The following is a 15973-nucleotide window of genomic DNA, read 5'->3' on the forward strand; positions in this document are numbered from 1 at the left end:
TAGCATTAATTATATACTTTAACCTTAGTTGCCTCCATTCCGATCATGTAGTTTACAAGGTAATCATCAGTAAATAGCTTCGGAAACCACTGAAATAAGAAAAATATCAGATAATTACCATCCTAAAGGGCAACACATTACTTACCATCCTAAAGTTCACTGCTGTCTTGGACAAAGTGTAAATAAAGAGCTTAATTCCAAACACCTGTTTCTTTCGCCTAACAATTTTTCTTAGTTTCCTCACTTGCACTTGTTCATGAATATCTCATTGCCCCATACGCAAAAGGGATCGAAGCGTGGATCAGTACCGCTCATATATGTACCTACAAGCAACCAGTAAATGTTAGGAGCTAAACTGAGATTGCACAAATGATATAAAATACAACTACCTACGTTCCTAAGTACAATTATTTTTTTAGAGATTTCAATATGGACTACATACGGATGTATATAGAATTATAGATATAGTTTAGATTAGAATCTAGATTCACTCATTTTGCTCCTTATGTAGTCTATATTGGAATCTCTAAAAATACTTATATTTAGAAATAAATGGTGTATAAGACATGGATGCAACTAACCTCGACGGCAAACAACAGCATCGCCCATTGTAGCCGTGTGTAAGTACATGGAAAGTCAATGTTAACTACAACAGGGTTAACATCCACCAAAAATAGCAAATGGCAATAAAAATGGCTGCATCTGTAGTGATATCTTCATTGCGAAAGAGTAGCACGGTAGCAAAGGGACTAATTAAAAAATGGATACAACTATTAATTGCAACAGGCTTAACAGCATCCTAATTCATGTTTTGTAAGTTTGTAGCCATTGAAATTCAACTGTTTAAAAATGGATGCAACTGTTAATTGCAACAGGCTTAATGGCCATTGAAACCGGTGCTGATAAAAATGCAATTGGCAGAGTTAAACATCACAAGGCAGGTGCTGCCTGAGCAGATAATGGCCCAGTTGTCTATAGAAGGTAGGTGAAAGGATCGATATAGTTGACTAGAGGGGTGGGGTGAATAGGCAACTAACAATTTTCAGCTTTTCTTTACCAATTTAAACTTTGCATCAAAGTAGGTTGTCTAGATATGCAACTAGGTGAGCAACCTATATGATGCAACAACAATAAGCACACACGCAAGCAAGAGATAAAGCACAAATAAGCTTGCACAAGTAAAGGCACGAGATAACCAAGAGTGGAGCCGGTGAAGACGAGGATGTGTTACCGAAGTTCCTTCCCTTTGAGAGGAAGTACGTCTCCGTTGGAGCGGCGTGGAGGCACAATGCTCCCCAAGAAGCCACTAGGGCCACCGTATTCTCCTCACGCCCTCACACAATGCGAGATGCCGTGATTCCACTATTGGTGCCCTTGGAGGCGGCGACCGAACCTTTACAAACAAGGTTGGGGCAATCTCCACAACTTAATTGGAGGCTCCCAACGATACCGCGAAGCTTCACCACAATGGACTATGGCTCCGTGGTGACCTCAACCGTCTAGGGTGCTCAAACACCCAAGAGTAACAAGATCCACAAGGGATTAGTGGGGGGATTCAAATTTCTCTTGGTGGAAGTGTAGATCGGGGCCTTCTCAACCAATCCCTAGAGAATCAACAAGTTTGATTGGCTAGGGAAGGAGATCGGGCGAAAATGGAGCTTGGAGCAACAATGGAGCTTGGAGGTGGAAGAGGTGGTCAACTAGAGGAGGAAGACACCCCTTATATAGTGGAAGAACAAATCCAACCGTTATCCACCAACTCAGCCTGCGCAACGCGGTACTACCGTACCTGAGGCGCGGTACTACCGCAGGGGCACGCGGTACTACCGCACGGCCCCGCGGTACTACCGCCCACGCAGTAGAGACCAGAACAGCCTAAAATGCACTAAAGCAGAGGGCGGTAGTACTGCTGGCGCGGTACTACCGCTCCCCCTTGCGGTACTACCGCAAGGCAGGGGCTGTCCAGAGATGGGAAGGCACGGATATAAAAAATTACATCCGTGGCTACTTCCGCAGAGTTGGAGTCGATGCAAAAACCCGACGCGGTAGTACCGTAAGCCAGCAACCGTACTACCGCGCGAGGCGCGGATGTAAAAAATTACATCCGCCCCTTACTGCCGCGTACTTGCGGAACTAAGTCAGATACCACGGTACTACCGCTTACTAGAAGCGGTACTACCATGGGCCCTTGCGGTACTACCGCACCAGCGGGCGGTACTACTGCAAGGTCCTACGGTACTACCGCACGCCCTAGTTCAGCAAGCAAGAGCAATATTTGCATAGACAAGGAAAATATAGGATACTCCAAAGGCTAGAGGAAAGGAGGTGCAAAGGAAGATGTGTACGTGATGAATCCACCCAACCTTTCCAACGCGGACCCACTCTTAATAGTACGGCTTCCCTACGACTCAATACCACCGAAAAGAAACGAAGAGAAACGCCGTCTTCCATAGACTTCGAGGGGAACCAAATCATCTTGTGCCTAGTCAATATATCTGAAATATTCGATGCACATGATTAGTCCGCAAAAGCATTGTCATCAATCACCAAAACCAATTAAGGGATAAAAATGCCCTTACAATCTCCCCCTTTTTGGTGGATTGATGACAACACGGGATTTGCATGAGGGTTTAACGCAAAGAGCAAGGGCAAACCCCAAGTCTCTAAAATATAGACGGGCTCCCCCTAGATGTGTGCTATCTCGATGAGTGCTTTGGACTGCATGGCACACATACTAGGATCAACACTCCCCCTATATTTTATAGACATGGCAAATCTTGCAATAAGGCTAAATTTAAGCAAGATAGACAGGAGCATAATGTAATAAGCACAAGATAGAATAAGCTCACTACGGTACGATAGAGTGCATATGTCTTACACCATATGATAGAAGGTCTCACGAGCACAAACCAAAGCAAACCAAAGCAAACAAAATAAACGAAGTTCAACTGACCCAAACATGACACAACTCACAAATCCTACACTCTCTCCCCCTTTGGCATCGAGACGCCAAAAAGGCAGAGAGGACACCTACAGCAATAGTGGTGGCTCAAGCGGAGTAGTCACTTGCACGCTCCCCGTCAGACTCTGCAGCTGGGACGGACTCCTCCTCAGACTCGGTCCACCGATAACCCTGCTTGCGCATCCATTCTGCCTCTGGGGTGATGTGCACCTCTGACCCGCTAGATATGTTCTCGCCAAAGGTCCTGAAAATCCGCTTGTCGCGGCGGCGAGTCTCCTTGGAAGCCACATGGGTCTGGTACTGCCCCTTTGCCTGCATACAGAACAAAACCTTCATCTTGTTCTTCAGTCGCTTAGCCCAAGAAGGCTCAGAGGTGGGAGGGATGTAACCCTCAGAGCTGTCCTCGTCTGCTGCCTCTTCCTCATCTTCATTTGCATCCACGTCCATGGCAGCCGCAGTATCAGCACGAGAGGTAGTGTTGGCCCACTGAGGCTTAATACAGAGGTTGATGGGCTCATGCCGGATCCAACCAGGGGCCTCAAACTCATCCCGAGGGTAGACCCGCTCCCAAGTAGCCGAGATCAACTGAAACAGATAAGGTCCATAGATGGGGACCTTGCGGTTGTAGACCGCAAACCGAAGCTCATGCCACATGATATGTGAGACATCAAGTGGTAGTGTCTGAGAGTTGCGAGCATCTTCACACAGGAGCATCATATCCACAAGATAGGCATGCACCTTGTCCTTGTCCCCAATGTGTGGGAAGAGAGTGTTGCGGAAGATCCAGTGCATGATGTCAAGAAAGGAGTTGAGTACCCAAGATGACTTGCCATTGGAGAGCTTCTTCTCCACATAGAAGGGCATAAGCTTGTTCTTGTTGGCAGACTCGGGATTGGCATGAGGGCGAACACCTTGGGGTGTGGTGACCCCCTCATCCGGAACCCCAAGCAAAAGCCATGAATTCCTTCCAAGTAGCAGTCAGCTGCCGACCATTGGTCATCCAAGTCATGGTCCTTTCCTCATTGGGATGAAAATGCACTGAGGCAAAGAACTGAGCAAGGATCTCAGGATCATAGTCTTTGTGGAATGAGATGATATGCTCAATGCCAAATTGCTCCACTAGGTCTAAAGCCTCACCAAAGTATTCCCGATGCGCCTCTTTTCGTATGTGATGCATGTTGATCCACTTCACCTCCACATAGGTGTTTTGCTTGGCCTTGATGACATCCAGATAAATGAGATTCTGCTGCTTGGTCCAGAATAGCTCATTCCCTCGAAAGTTGGCACGAGGGTTTCCATATGGATTGATCTTCCTCCGAGGTATGAACTCAGCAAGCGGTATCTCATCCATACCCATGGCGGGTTCCTTCTCTTTGGTGCTGGTGGTCTTGGTTCTGCGTTGGGGGGCATTGGAGCCCTCTGCTGCCTCTGTGTTGCGCATACGCTTGGATCCCGTGTCACGGCTTTTTGGAAATATGCCCTAGAGGCAATAATAAAATGGTTATTATTATATTTCCTTGTTCATGATAATTGTCTATTGTTCATGCTATAATTGTGTCATCCGGAAACCGTAATACATGTGTGAACACATAGACCATAACATGTGTCTAGTGAGCCTCTAGTTGACTAGCTCGTTGATCAATAGATGGTTACGGTTTCCTGACCATGGACATTGGATGTCATTGATAACGGGATCACATCATTAGGAAAATGATGTGATGGACAAGACCCAATCCTAAGCATATCACTAGATCGTGTAGTTCGTTTGCTAAAGCTTTTCTAATGCCAAGTATCATTTCCTTAGACCATGAGATCGTGCAACTCCGGGATACCGTAGGAATGCTTTGGGTGTACCAAACGTCACAACGCAACTGGGTGGCTATAAAGGTGCACTACAGGTATCTCCGAAAGTGTCTGTTGGGTTGGCACGGATCGAGACCGGGATTTGTCACTCCGTATGACGGAGAGGTATCTCTGGGCCCACTCGGTAATGCATCATCATAATGAGCTCAATATGTGACTAAGTAGTTAGTCACGGGATCATGCATTACGGAACGAGTAAAGTGACTTGCCGGTAACGAGATTGAACGAGGTATTGGGATACCGACGATCGAATCTCGAGCAAGTAACGTACCGATTGACAAAGGGAATTGTATACGGGATTGCTTGAATCCTCGACATCATGGTTCATCCGATGAGATCATCGTGGAACATGTGGGAGCCAACATGGGTATCCAGATCCCGCTGTTGGTTATTGGCTAGAGAGCTGTCTCGGTCATGTCTGCATGATTCCCGAACTCGTAGGGTCTACACACTTAAGGTTCGATGACGCTAGGGTTATAAGGAAGATTTGTATGTGATTACCGAATGTTGTTCGGAGTCCCGGATGAGATCCCGGGCGTCACGAGGAGTTCCGGGATGGTCCAGAGGTAAAGATTTATATATGGGAAGTCGTCATACGGTCACCGGAAATATTCGGGGGTATACCGGTATTGTACCGGGACCACCAGAGGGGTTCCGGGGGTCCACCGGGAGGGTCCACCTGCCCCGGAGGGCCTTATGGGCTGTAGGTGGAAGGGAACCAGCCCCTAAGTGGGCTAGGCACCATCCCCCCTAGGGCCCATGCGCCTAGGGTTGGGTGGCAACCCTAAAGGGGGCGCCCCCTTGCTTGGGGGGCAAGCCCCCTCCCCCTTGGCCGCCACCCCCCTCTAGATCTCATCTATAGGGGCCGGCCCCCTTTACCCTTCTCCCTATAAATAGAGGGGTGGAGGGAGGGCTGCAGCACCACATCCAAGGCGCAACCCCTCCCCTCCCCAACACCTCTCCTCCTCCGCGTGAGCTTGGCGAAGCCCTGCCGGAGAACTGCCACTCCATCACCACCACGCCGTCGTGCTGTTGTTGGAGCCCTCTTCCTCAACCTCTCCCTCCTCCTTGCTGGATCAAGGTGCAGGAGACGTCACCGGGCTGCACGTGTGTTGAACGCGGAGGTGCCGTTGTTCGGCGCTAGGATTGGAATCTACCGCGATCTGAATCGCTACGAGTACAACTCCCTCATCCGCGTTCTTGCAACGCTTCCGACTCGCGATCTTCAAAGGTATGAAGATGCACTCGCCTCTCATTGCTAGTAAACTCCATAGATTGATCTTGGTGATGTGTAGAAAATTTTAATTTCTGCAACGATCCCCAACAGTGGCATCATGAGCTAGGTATATGCGTAGTTTCTATGCACGAGTAGAACACAAGTTGTTGTGGACGTCGATTTTGTCAATTTACTTGTCGTTACTAGTCTTATCTTGATTCAGCGGCATCGTGGGATGAAGCAGCCCGGACCGACCTTACACGTACACTTACGTGAGACAGGTTCCACCGACTGACATGCACTAGTTGCATAAGGTGGCTAGCGGGTGTCTGTCTCTCCCACTTTAGTCGGATCGGATTCGATGAAAAGGGTCCTTATGAAGGGTAAATAGAAATTGGCTTATCACGTTGTGGTTTTGGCGTAGGTAAGAAACGTTCTTGCTAGAAACCTATAGCAGCCACGTAAAAATTTGCAACAACAATTAGAGGACGTCTAACTTGTTTTTGCAGCATGTGTCATGTGATGTGATATGGACAGAAGAATGTGATGAATGATATATGTGATGTATGAGATTGATCATGTTCTTGTAATAGGAATCACGACTTGCATGATGAGTATGACAACCGGCAGGAGCCATAGGAGTTGTCTTAATTTATTTATGACCTGCGTGTCAACTGAAACGTCATGTAATTACTTTACTTTATTGCTAACCGTTAGCCATAGTAGTAGAAGTAATAGTTGGCGAGACAACTTCATGAAGATACGATGATGGAGATCATGATGATGGAGATCATGGTGTCATGCCGGTGACGATGATGATCATGGCGCCTCGAAGATGGAGATCAAGAGGAGCAAAATGATATTGGCTATATCATGTCACTATTTGATTGCATGTGATGTTTATCATGTTTTACATCTTATTTGCTTAGAACGATGGTAGCCTAAATAAGATGATCTCTCACTAAAATTTCAAGAATTGTGTTCCCCCTAACTGTGCACCGTTGCTAAAGTCCGTTGTTCCGAAGCACCACGTGATGATCGGGTGTGATAGGTCCTAACGTTCGCATACAACGGGTGTAAACCAGATTTGCACACGCAATACACTTAGGTTGACTTGACGAGCCTAGCATGTACAGACATGGCCTCGGAACACGGAAGACCGAAAGGTCGAACATGAGTCGTATAGAAGATACGATCAACATGAAGATGTTCACCGATGATGACTAGTCCGTCCCACGTGATGATCGGACACGACCTAGTTGACTCGGATCATGTATCACTTAGATGACTAGAGGGATGTCTGTCTGAGTGGGAGTTCATTAATAATTTGATTAGATGAACTTAATTATCATGAACTTAGTCTAAAATCTTTACAATATGTCCTGTAGATCAAATGGACCACGCTAATGTCAACCTCAACTTCAACGCGTTCCTAGAGAAAACCAAGCTGAAAGACGATGGTAGCAACTATACGGACTGGGTCCGGAACTTGAGGGTCATCCTCATAGTTGCCAAGAAAGCATATGTCCTTGAAGCACCGCTAGGTGAAGCACCCGTCCCAGCAAACCAAGACGTTATGAACGCTTGGCAAACACGTGTTGATGATTACTCCCTGGTTCAGTGCGGCATGCTTTACAGCTTAGAACCGGGGCTCCAAAAGCGTTTCGAGCAGCACGGAGCATATGAAATGTTCCAAGAGATGAAAATGGTTTTCCAAGCTCATGCCTGGGTGGAGAGATATGAAGTCTCCGACAAGTTCTACAGTTGTAAGATGGAGGAGAATAGTTCTGTCAGCGAGCACATACTCAAAATGTCTGGGTTGCACAACCGCTTATCTCAGCTGGGAGTTAATCTCCCGGATGATGCGGTCGCTGACAGAATCCTTCAGTCGCTCCCACCTAGCTACAAGAGCTTTGTGATGAACTTCAATATGCAGGGGATGGAAAAGACCATTCCTGAGGTATATTCAATGCTGAAATCAGCGGAGGTGGAGATCAAAAAGGAACATCAAGTGTTGATGGTGAATAAAACCACTAAGTTCAAGAAAGGCAAGGGTAAGAAGAACTTCAAGAAAGACGGCAAGGGAGTTGCCGCGCCCGGTAAGCAGGCTGCCAGGAAGAAGACAAAGAATGGACCCAAGCCTGAGACTGAGTGCTTTTATTGCAAGGGAAACGGTCACTGGAAGCGGAACTGCCCCAAGTACTTAGCGGATAAGAAGGCCGGCAATACCAAAGGTATATGTGATATACATGTTATTGATGTGTACCTAACCAGCGCTCGTAGTAGCTCCTGGGTATTTGATACCGGTGCGGTTGCTCATATTTGTAACTCAAAGCAGGAGCTGCGGAATAAGCGGAGACTGGCGAAGGACGAGGCGACGATGCACGTCGGGAATGGTTCCAAGGTCGATGTGATCGCCGTCGGCACGCTACCTCTACATTTACCTACGGGATTAGTTTTAAACCTCAATAATTGTTATTTAGTGCCAGCTTTGAGCATGAACATTGTATCTGGATCTTGTTTGATGCGAGATGGCTACTCATTTAAATCCGAGAATAATGGTTGTTCTATTTATATGAGAGATATGTTTTATGGTCATGCCCCGCTGGTCAATGGTTTATTCTTAATGAATCTCGAACGTGATGTTACACATATTCATAGTGTGAATGCCAAGAAATGTAAGGTTGATAATGATAGTCCCACATACCTGAGGCACTGCCGCCTTGGTCACATTGGTGTCAAACGCATGAAGACCATGTGTTTGACATTTGGAGTCTCTTGATTATGAATCATTTGACACGTGCGAACCATGCCTCATGGGAAAAATGACCAAGACTCCGTTCTCCGGAACAATGGAGCGAGCAACCAACTTATTGGAAATCATACATACTGATGTGTGCGGTCCAATGAGCGTTGAGGCTTGCGGTGGCTATCGCTATGTTCTCACCCTCACTGATGACTTAAGTAGATATGGGTATGTCTACTTAATGAAACACAAGTCTGAGACCTTTGAAAAGTTCAAGGAATTTCAGAGTGAGGTTGAGAATCAACGTGACAGGAAAATAAAGTTCTTACGATCAGATCGTGGAGGGGAATATTTGAGTCACGAATTTGGCACACACTTAAGGAAATGTGGAATTGTTTCACAACTCACGCCGCCTGGAACACCTCAGCGTAATGGTGTGTCCGAACGTCGTAATTGCACTCTATTGGATATGGTGCGATCTATGATGTCTCTTACCGATCTACCGCTATCATTTTGGGGTTATGCTTTAGAGACTGCCGCATTCACTTTAAATAGGGCTCCGTCGAAATCCGTTGAGACGACACCGTATGAATTATGGTTTGGAAAGAAACCTAAGCTGTCGTTTCTTAAAGTTTGGGGATGCGATGCTTATGTCAAGAAACTTCAACCTGAAAAGCTCGAACCCAAGTCGGAAAAATGCGTCTTCATAGGATACCCTAAGGAAACCATTGGTATACCTTCTACCTCAGATCCGAAGGAAAAATCTTCGTTGCCAAGAACGGGTCCTTTCCGGAGAAAGAGTTTCTCTCGAAAGAAGTAAGTGGGAGGAAAGTGGAACTTGATGAGATGACCCCTCTCGAACCAGAAAGTAGCGCAGCACAAGAAAATGTTTCTGTGGTGCCTGCACCGACTAGAGAGGAAGTTAATGATGACGATCATGATCAAGTTACCACTGAACTTCGTAGGTCCACAAGGACACATTCCGCACCAAAGTGGTACGGCAACCCTGTCATGGAAATCATGTTGTTGGACAACAGTGAACCTTCGAACTATGAAGAAGCAATGGCGGGCCCAGATTCCAACAAATGGCTTGAAGCCATGCAATCCGAGATAGGATCCATGTATGAAAACAAAGTATGGACTTTGACAGACTTGCCCGATGATCGGCGAGCGATAGAAAATAAATGGATCTTTAAGAAGAAGACGGACGCGGATGGAAATGTTACCATCTATAAAGCTTGACTTGTCGCTAAGGGTTATCGACAAGTTCAAGGAGTTGACTACGATGAGACCTTCTCACCCGTAGCGAAGCTGAAGTCCGTCCGAATCATGTTAGCAATTGCCGCATTCTACGATTATGAAATATGGCAAATGGACGTCAAAACAGCATTCCTTAACGGCTTCCTTAAGGAAGAATTGTATATGACGCAGCCGGAAGGTTTTGTCGATCCTAAGAATGTTGACAAGGTATGCAAGCTCCAGCGCTCAATCTATGGGCTGGTGCAGGCATCTCGGAGTTGGAACATTCGCTTTGATGAGATGATCAAAGCGTTTGGGTTTACACAGACTTATGGAGAAGCCTGTGTTTACAAGAAAGTGAGTGGGAGCTCTGTAGCATTTCTCATATTATATGTGGATGACATACTATTGATGGGAAATGATATAGAATTCTTGGAAAACATAAAGGCCTACTTAAATAAGTGTTTTTCAATGAAGGACCTTGGAGAAGCTGCTTACATATTAGGCATCAAGATCTATAGAGATAGATCAAGACGCCTCATAGGTCTTTCACAAAGCACATACCTTGACAAGATATTGAAGAAGTTCAATATGGATCAGTCCAAGAAGGGGTTCTTGCCTATATTGCAAGGTGTGAGATTGAGCACGGCTCAATGCCCGACCACGGCAGAAGATAGAGAAAAGATGAGTGTCATCCCCTATGCCTCGGCCATAGGGTCTATTATGTATGCCATGCTGTGTACCAGACCTGATGTAAACCTTGCCGTAAGTTTGGTAGGAAGGTACCAAAGTAATCCCGGCATGGAACACTAGACAGCGGTCAAGAACATCCTGAAGTACCTGAAAAGGACTAAGGATATGTTTCTCGTTTATGGAGGTGACGAAGAACTCGTCGTAAAGGGTTATGTCGATGCTAGCTTCGACACAGATCTGGATGACTCTAAGTCACAAACCGGATACGTGTATATTTTGAATGGTGGGGCAGTCAGCTGGTGCAGTTGCAAGCAAAGCGTCATGGCGGGATCTACATGTGAAGCGGAGTACATGGCAGCCTCGGAGGCAGCACATGAAGCAATCTGGATGAAGGAGTTCATTGCCGACCTAGGAGTTATTCCCAATGCATCGGCGCCGATGACTCTCTTCTGTGACAACACTAGAGCTATTGCCCTTGCCAAGGAGCATAGGTTTCACAAGAAGACCAGACACATCAAGCGTCACTTCAACTCCATTCGTGAAAATGTTCAAAATGGAGACATAGGTATTTGTAAAGTGCATACAGATTTGAATGTCGCGGATCCGTTGACTAAACCTCTTCCACGGGCGAAACATGATCAACACCAGAATTCTATGGGTGTACGCTTCATCACAATATAACTAGATTATTGACTCTAGTGCAAGTGGGAGACTGTTGGAAATATGCCCTAGAGGCAATAATAAAATGGTTATTATTATATTTCCTTGTTCATGATAATTGTCTATTGTTCATGCTATAATTGTGTTATCCGGAAATCGTAATACATGTGTGAACACATAGACCATAACATGTCCCTAGTGATCCTCTAGTTGACTAGCTCGTTGATCAATAGATGGTTACGGTTTCCTGACCATGGACATTGGATGTCGTTGATAACGGGATCACATCATTAGGAGAATGATGTGATGGACAAGACCCAATCCTAAGCATAGCATAAAAGATCGTGTAGTTTCGTTTGCTAGAGCTTTTCCAATGTCAAGTATCTTTTCCTTAGACCATGAGATCGTGCAACTCCCGGATACCGTAGGAGTGCTTTGGGTGTGCCAAACGTCACAACGTAACTGGGTGACTATAAAGGTGCACTATGGGTATCTCCAAAAGTGTATGTTGGGTTGGCACGGATCGAGACTGGGATTTGTCACTCCGTGTGACGGAGAGGTATCTCTGGGCCCACTCGGTAATGCATCATCATAATGAGCTCAATATGTGACTAAGTAGTTAGTCACGGGATCATGCATTACGGAACGAGTAAAGTGACTTGTCGGTAACGAGATTGAACGAGGTATTGGGATACCGACGATCGAATCTCGGGCAAGTAACGTACCGATTAACAAAGGGAATTGTATACGGGATTGCTTGAATCCTCGACATTGTGGTTCATCCGATGAGATCATCGTGGAACATGTGGGAGCCAACATGGGTATCCAGATCCCGCTGTTGGTTATTGGCTAGAGAGCTGTCTCGGTCATGTCTGCATGATTCCCGAACCTGTAGGGTCTACACACTTAAGGTTCGATGACGCTAGGGTTATAAGGAAGATGTATGTGATTACCGAATGTTGTTCGGAGTCCCGAATGAGATCCCGGACGTCACGAGGAGTTCCGGAATGGTCCGGAGGTGAAGATTTATATATGGGAAGTCGTCATACGGTCACCGGAAATATTCGGGGGTATACCGGTATTGTACCGGGACCACCGGAGGGGTTCCAGGGGTCCACCGGGAGGGTCCACCTGCCCCAGAGGGCCTTATGGGCTGTAGGTGGAAGGGAACCAGCCCCTAAGTGGGCTGGGCGCCATCCCCCCTAGGGCCCATGCGCCTAGGGTTGGGTGGGAACCCTAAAGGGGGCGCCCCCCTTGCTTGGGGGGCAAGCCCCCTCCCCCTTGGCCGCCGCCCCCCCTCTAGATCTCATCTAGAGGGGCCGGCCCCCTTTCCCCTTCTCCCTATAAATAGAGGGGTGGAGGAAGGGCTGCAGCACCACATCCAAGGCGCAACCCCTCCCCTCCCCAACACCTCTCCTCCTCCGCGTGAGCTTGGCGAAGCCCTGCCGGAGAACTGCCACTCCATCACCACCACGCCGCCGTGCTGCTGTTGGAGCCCTCTTCCTCAACCTCTCCCTCCTCCTTGCTGGATCAAGGTGCGGGAGACGTCACCGGGCTGCACGTGTGTTGAACGCGGAGGTGCCATTGTTCGGTGCTAGGATCGGAATCTACCGTGATCCGAATCGCTACGAGTACGACTCCCTCATCCGCGTTCTTGCAACGCTTCTGACTCGCGATCTTCAAAGGTATGAAGATGCACTCCCCTCTCGTTGCTAGTAAACTCCATATATTGATCTTGGTGATGCGTAGAAAATTTTAATTTCTGCAACGATCCCCAACACGGCTTGGATTGGAGCGGCGAGCTGGAGCACCTGAGCCACCAACTAAAACACACACTACAAAACAAACACGCACGAAATGTGAGAAGGATCAATGCAAAGACCACAGCAAAGCAGGTGAAACAAGTAGACATGGCATGTGAGAAGTGCTACAAGAGGGATTTGAGACAACGGTAGTATCGTGTGTTGCGCCACGTGCGGTAGTACCGTAGACACGATAGTACCGCACCAGCAGGGCGGTAGTACCGGACGTGCGGTAGTACCGCACCTAAAGAGCGGTAGTACCGCACGGTTGCAGATCTGAAACGGCCATGGAGATCTGAGCACAACCGTGTCAACACGCGGTACTACGGTCGATCAAATCCATCACGGGACAACTATAGTAAGTACCATCACTACACAAAACTACTCTCCTACGTCCTACTCTTGCATAGATTTGGCCTAAAATCTCAAGAACAACTTGCATCTCCCCAAAACCTAAAAGCAACAAGACGAACAAGAAAAAAAAAGGGAGGGATTGGGGAGAAACCTTGTTCCATGGCAAGAGGGAGTGGTGGGGAACGATCCCACCGGTCGGAATATGAGGAGAGCGGCCGGAGACGGAGATCCGGCAAGGACCTCCGGCGCCATTCTTGAGCGAGAGAGAGAGAGACGACGTGGAGAGAGAGACGAATGGGTATGGGGGAGTTAGAACTCCCCCTGCCCGTGTTTAACCCCCCACGCGCCCTCGACCGCACGGTAGTACCGCACGTCATCGCGGTACTACCGCCCCGGGCGGAAGTACCGCACTGTGACTTTAGTACTGCTACCCCAGGCAGCAGGAAAAAATTACTGCCGCGCTGGGTGCGGAAGTACCGTGCGCTCCTCACGCGGTAGTACCGCACGTCATTGCGGTAGTACCGCCTGGGCGGAAGTACCGCACCGAGGCCGTAGTACCGCTCCCCCAGGCGGCAGTAAAAAATTACTGCCGCGCTGGGTGCGGAAGTACCGCCCCCCTTGCGGTAGTATCGTGGCAGGCCGCGGTAGTATCGTGAGCTCAAGAAAAGACAGTTTCAACCAAAAGAGAGAACACCGAAGCACGGAACCTTCAAGTGAGAGACCACACCAAAGAGTTAACACACTGGACACCATAAGCACAAGCTCGACACGAAGGAAGAGAGGCAAGAGACAACACAGACAAAAAACGAGACACAAACACTCCAAGGAGAGGGCGGTGGCCGGAGCCACCTATGTTTGAGTCAATTGGTATGGCACCGCGAAGAATTATCCTTGGGCCCATGACCAAAACTCGTCTTTGAAGCACAAGTACCATAAAAAATGGCTAATGTGAAAGAGTTGATCACTTTATGCATAATAGGGGGAGGGAGAGTTCATTGAGAGAACAACATTCCCCCTATGTCCATGCCTACACCTAGATTAGACAACAAGTTGAGTGTGGTGTTGGAAATATGCCCTAGAGGCAATAATAAATTGGTTATTATTATATTTCCTTATTCATGATAATCGTTTATTATCCATGCTAGAATTGTATTGATAGGAAACTCAGATACATGTGTAGATACATAGACAACACCATGTCCCTAGTAAGCCTCTAGTTGACTAGCTCGTTGATCAATAGATGGTTACGGTTTCCTGACCATGGACATTGGATGTCGTTGATAACGGGATCACATCATTAGGAGAATGATGTGATGGACAAGACCCAATCCTAAGCATAGCATAAAAGATCGTGTAGTTTCGTTTGCTAGAGCTTTTCCAATGTCAAGTATCTTTTCCTTAGACCATGAGATCGTGCAACTCCCGGATACCGTAGGAGTGCTTTGGGTGTGCCAAACGTCACAACGTAACTGGGTGACTATAAAGGTGCACTACGGGTATCTCCGAAAGTGTCTGTTGGGTTGGCACGGATCGAGACTGGGATTTGTCACTCCGTGTGACGGAGAGGTATCTCTGGGCCCACTCGGTAATGCATCATCATAATGAGCTCAATGTGACTAAGGCGTTAGTCACGGGATCATGCATTGCGGTACGAGTAAAGAGACTTGCCGGTAACGAGATTGAACAAGGTATTGGGATACCGACGATCGAATCTCGGGCAAGTAACATACCGTTTGACAAAGGGAATTGCATACGGGATTGATTGAATCCTCGACACCGTGGTTCATCCGATGAGATCATCGTGGAACATGTGGGAGCCAACATGGGTATCCAGATCCCGCTGTTGGTTATTGACCGGAGAGGCGTCTCGGTCATGTCTGCATGTCTCCCGAACCCGTAGGGTCTACACACTTAAGGTTCGGTGACGCTAGGGTTGTAGAGATATATGTATGCGGAAACCCGAAAGTTGTTCGGAGTCCTGGATGAGATCCCGGACGTCACGAGAGGTTCCGGAATGGTCCGGAGGTGAAGAATTATATATAGGAAGTCAAGTTTCGGCCACCGGGAAAGTTTCGGGGGTTACCGGTATTGTACCGGGACCACCGGAAGGGTCCCGGGGGTCCACCAGGTGGGGCCACCTATCCCGGAGGGCCCCATGGGCTGAAAGTGGAAGGGAACCAGCCCCTAGTGGGCTGGGCGCCCCCCTTGGGCATCCCCCCATGCGCCTAGGGTTGGGAACCCTAGGGTGGGGGGACTTCCCCCTTGGCTTGGGGGGCAAGGCAACCCTTTCCACCCCTTGGCCGCCGCCCCCCCTACCCTAGATGGGTTTTGGCCGGCCCCCCCTCCCAAGGGGGCCTATATAAAGGGGGGGAGGGAGGGCAGCAACCTACAGCCTTGGGCGCCTCCCTCCTCCCCTGTTACACCTCTCCGTCTCGCAG

The sequence above is a fragment of the Aegilops tauschii genome, chromosome 7 (assembly GCF_002575655.3).
Source record: "Aegilops tauschii subsp. strangulata cultivar AL8/78 chromosome 7, Aet v6.0, whole genome shotgun sequence".
NCBI lineage: Eukaryota > Viridiplantae > Streptophyta > Magnoliopsida > Poales > Poaceae > Aegilops > Aegilops tauschii.